Source organism: Choristoneura fumiferana, chromosome 29 (assembly GCF_025370935.1).
Source record: "Choristoneura fumiferana chromosome 29, NRCan_CFum_1, whole genome shotgun sequence".
Classification (NCBI taxonomy): domain Eukaryota; kingdom Metazoa; phylum Arthropoda; class Insecta; order Lepidoptera; family Tortricidae; genus Choristoneura; species Choristoneura fumiferana.
In genome coordinates this window covers 4,593,983-4,599,262 of record NC_133500.1, presented here as the reverse complement: position 1 = coordinate 4,599,262, position 5,280 = coordinate 4,593,983, and the positions used below count along the sequence as shown (strand labels likewise).

At 33.0% G+C, this 5,280-nt stretch overlaps 1 protein-coding gene across 1 annotated transcript in view; it reads left to right on the top strand.

The window, feature by feature from the left end:
• The first annotated feature begins 463 nt into the window (after nt 1–463).
• LOC141444159 (ommochrome-binding protein-like) overlaps nt 464–5,280 on the top strand; it is a 21,993-nt gene continuing 17,176 nt past the window's right edge. The window contains exon 1 of the mRNA XM_074109607.1: nt 464–491. The gene's annotated coding sequence lies outside the window, so the exon portion shown is untranslated. The remainder of the gene's footprint in view (nt 492–5,280) is intronic.

The window sequence follows — 5,280 nt, the reverse complement described above, 5'->3', positions numbered from 1 at the left end:
AGTGTTGGTAGATATTGTGTGTAAATACAACGCCAACTAGAAAATAAAATAATGACAATCTGTGACATTTCATAAAACAAAGTAAATGAAAAACGGTCCCAACTCAGCATGATGTCATTACAGCCGAAGCAGGTCTTCCGTTGGTACCATTTCGGTCTACAGAACTATATAACACTGCCCGGCATAATCACACCTCTTAGATGAGACGACTTGGACATAGTTCTCACGTAGGCACAGTGGGGGTTGACAACTTCAAACGTCATAGAATTTATACGCAAATGTGCAAATTTCGTCATGATGTTTCCTTCATTTAGCTAAGCATAAAGCTTATGGTAAATTTCAAATGTAATTAAATTTTAGATTTAAAAAAAAACATTGTAGTCTCTACGACTTTTTGTGTTCAATGTACAGTTCTGTTTTTATTAAAATATAAATCTTCAATTAGTATTTTTCAAATCACAGAGTCATTCAACGAGTTACGAAGTAATTACGTAAGTGCTTAGTATTTTAATTATGTATCCATGTGGGATCGTGCGAAGGAAAACAAACTTTTCGAAATAAAGTAAGAAAAAGTTTATTAAAAAAATTTAAAAGGAATTGTCATGTTTTTTTTAAAAAAAAGAAAAAAATTTATACGGTATTGTAGTATATTACACAATAATAAAAGTTCGGACGCCAGGCTATTTTTAAAGAAAATAAAACAGCCAAAACTCAGCAGATAGAGGAAATTTGGACTTTTTTAACCCAAGCCGGGGACTCAGACGTTGCAATAAAAACTCGGTCTCACCTGATAGAGGCTCCCAGTTCTCGTCTGATTTCGTCGTACTTGGTTAATGGACTCTTTAGCCAAAAAAATAACTTAAATAATAGCTATGAGCTAATTACACAATTTTAACTCTTAAAAATTAAATTACAACCAAAATAATACGGCATTAAGCATTTGCCTTCTAATTTCAAAAAAGTATTAACGTAGCAAGCCAGAAGGGCATGTGGAATTACACTTCCAAATTCAAAATTTTATAGTTCTTCAATTATCTGACGTTGGTGCATCTTGCGTTAAAATAAAGTTTCACTGACCGTTTATGGACGCAAAATAAAGTCAAAAACAAATACAAAAATTCGAAGCGTCACGGGCGGGGTCCTCATGGCGGCCGACACCTCGTGCTTTTCAATTTATAAATCTTCATCCAGCATGCCGAAATGCGATGCCGATGCGCAAAAATAGATCCCAAAAGAAGGAATGGGTATTTGTTTATATATAAAAAAAAAAACGCCTCGCGGCTAGAACAATAAAGCCACAAGTTAAAACTTGAAAGGAAAACGAAATATCAAAAGGTTGAAAAATCAAATAAATGGTAAAAACTCACCGTTTTTCCGAAATTAAATCATCTTGAAATAGTTCACACTATGGTGAAATAAAATATAGGGCTCTAGGCCATTTCTAACCAAAACACGCCTGGATTTCACCAGATTAATAAAAATTCAAATTCAAGCCATCTTGATGGATGGTGAGATGAAAGGAAAGTGAAGAAATATTTTTTTAATTACTCCAACAAAACTACTGACCATGGAATCAAGCCTTTTCAGCCTCTTAAAACTCCTCTAAACCAATGAAAATCAACACCTACCTCAATTATTTAATAATTTGTGACAGGTGCGGTTGAAACTACCCTAAAGTAATAATTTTGTTAAATAAACTGTCAAAACGATCCAACTTGGTTGTAGAGTGGGAATACAACACTACAATTCACCCTTTCCCGAAAAAAAATAAAGCACTAAAGCTCTATCAAAGGTTTCAAAGAAAACAAAGTTTTAATTTAAGACTCTACATTGATAAGAAAAATTAATAAGGCTGGGAAAACCTCAAGGAGATGTTTCTGAAACAAAATCAAAGCTCCAAACCTAAATTCAAAGCATGCAAGATTGCAAACTTCAAACTCTATCATCAAATCTTCCAAAAGTGAAAGCTATTAATTATAAAGATTGAACTCTATGTCCAATATCACAACAATCATAAGCTCAAAAGCTTTAACTTAACTATCTCAAAATAAGAAAGGAATCCCGGTCAAAGATACCAAGTCACTGCTCTACCTCGGCATCACCTGAATTCGCGTGACCGACGCTGAAAACAGATGCATCAAGGCCTACGGTAAAAACAGTAGAAATAATTAAATAAGAGACAAAGAATAAACAATTATTCAAAACATTAAGCCTCATAACTGCTAATTACTTAAACTCTACTTTCATAGAAACTCTACATAATGTTACTTGCTTACCCCACCGCTAAGGATAACAAGATCAGTTAGGCCCTTCGCCACTGACTCGAAGCTAAACAAGTAAAATTATCAAAAAAAACTTAAACAAAACTCTCTGAAATAGCCTGTCACCAAGGACCAAAGTTCAGCTAGGCACATTCGCCGCTGACTCTAAACTATTCGAAAATTATTTAATTGTTAAGATAAACGTCCGAAAATCTAAACAAAAACTTACTTGACAAGCATGTCTCAAAGTACAAGAGATCAGCTAGGCACCTACGCCGCTGACTCAAGCTTAGTCAAATAATTTTCTCAAAAGTAAATCCCAATAGCTAATTGAAACTCAAAATCTTACTTGCATAACCCGTCAAAAAGACCAAGAGATCAGCTAGGCACCTTCGCCGCTGACTCAAAATAGACAAGTAATATTTCTAACAAAAGTTTAAATAAGTAGACTGAAATTCAGTAGGCAAATCAGCCACTGATTAAAACGCTACGAAGAACGATAACTCCATGCTTACCTCAACACTATCCTTACAAACATGGGTACCAAAATAAGCTTGAACGCTCTATGATAGAGTCGTAACTACAGAAAATACACCGTACTGTGGTCGGCACAACCCCACTGACTTTCCGGACACAGACGTGTTCTAAAAGGAAAAAACATCATGACTGGCACAACACCACCAGACTTCCAGGCATGAGTAACAAAATCTTGGTCGCTCTACAATAGAGACGAAACCAAGAAAAAAATACCATACTGTGGTCGGCACGACTCCACTGACTTTCCGGACACAGAAGGTTTCTAAAAAGGAAAAAAACATCATGACTGGCACAACACCACCAGACTTCCAGGCATGAGTATCCAAAAAGACTTGCACGCTCTACAATATGGAGACGTGTCAAGGGAAAAATTATCACACTTAACTGTGGTCGCACAACTCCACTGACTTTCCGGCACAGAAGTGGATAGCAAAATCTAAGAAAGAGGAAACAAAATCCTATAGTCAAATCCAAAGTCACAACAAGGAATGTGCACGCGTGCTAGTCTAATCCATGAACTCCCAATAGGATACTTAATAACTACAGCATGCAAATTCTAAAATTATTTTAACAAAATGTTAAATTTAAATTTTAAAACCAAAATATGTGTGAAGAAAATTGAACCAAAAATATCTAAGTTCAAAGTTTTTTATAGTAGAGCAAAGTATCTACTACTCAAAACTTAAAGAAAAATACACAAATCTACAAAATATACAAATTAGTTTAAGATTTATGAGTTAGAAGAAAAAGTGTTCTTTCTAAACAGAACTACTATTCATGTATCAAAATGAAAGACGAAAGAGCCAACATTAAATATTTTGAAATCTTCTTCAGAAATTGGAAATTAGTTTTACCTAACATACATCCTTTCAAGGGACCTTTATTCATACATTCCTAACACTCTAGCATACAAAATCCATAAACTAAATCCAGTTACAAAACAGAGACAAAATTGGATAAATTTTCAAAATTAACATAGTATCCAAACAAAAGGCAGCCAACAACAAAGTCGAGCTTTCTATTTTTTTATAAAAATCAAATAAACTACGCAAAGAGCGAAAGAATAATAAGTCAAAAAAGAGTTTCACTTCAAACTAAGACATTCCAACTCATAAAAAATGACTTTCCCTTTCATCAACAATTTTGCCATGTCTGTTAGCAAACAAAAATATCAAAGTGTATGTAATACAATACACAAAAACTAAAAGCTATAGAAGCTTAAAGAACAAAGTTAAATTTTAATGATGTCCTTAACATGGAACGACCAGTTGAACCCTTACTTAAATCTTTTAAAACATAAACGTTATTTAGAACTTTTTCAGTTATTTCGGATTTAACGAACTTTGGAGCAAGTTTAGCAGAAAAATAGTTATATGCATTGGATTGAAAAATTACGTCTCCAAACTATGTCACCTACATTATATGAAACAAACTTCTACCCTTATTATAAAATGGCAGCATTCTTTTTATGCTTTTAACAAACTACTAGTAACCTTTTCAAAAATAGTACTAAGATTATTTAAAGATTCGGCGTAAGATTGACGGTTGCCAATTTGAATTTCATCTAAATTGTTAATAGAACTGCTTACTCTATGTAGAGCAGCATCGACAATGACTTCTCTACCAAACATCAGAAAATTAGGAGTAACTCCGTAGCTAAGTTTTCGCTAATTTAAAGCTAATTGAACATGGGGTAAAAATTTTGACCAAGTTCTATGATCGTCTTTTACAAAACAAGAGATACAGGATTCTAGAGTCTTATTAAATCTCTCTATACATTATTTTGAGGGTGTAGAGACTATTATAAAATTAGTAATATTATATTTTTTAAGAAAGTCAACAAAATCTTTTGAAGTTAGCTGGAAACCGTTATCACAATTCAAATTTTAGGAGAGCCAAATTTAAGAAATCTCCTTTTTCAAGAAATTTACAAATTGATTTCGTAGTAGCATTAACTAAAGGAAACATCCAGACATACTTAGTGAAAAACATCGACCACTGATAAAATGAATCTATGACCTGAATATGTTCTCGGTAAAATTCCAATTAAATCTAAAGACAACATACCATAGGCTGATCCAACCTCTTTAGGATTAACCATTAAACAAATGGAAGAGTTTGAATGTTATAAGCTTTACAGTCTCAAAAGAATTTATAATTCGAACCTTAACATACCAGACCAATAATAGTGTACTTCAGTTTTTTCAAAGTTTTATGAATACCTAAATGTCCCTGAATTTAAGTCATCGTGAATTTCTAAGAGTTCCTATAACATGTTCCTTAGGGATAACATTTTCAATTTAAACGAGAATCAGGATCAAATTTAGCTTTACATATTTATAAAGTTTTATTCTCTACCTTGAAACTTTTGTGACGTAAAGAAATTTTTGACAATTAACAAATATCTTTTTATACCAAGGGTCAATAATTCATCATCAGGATATCTATAGGTAATATCTATTGCATTTATTTCAGTCTAGAC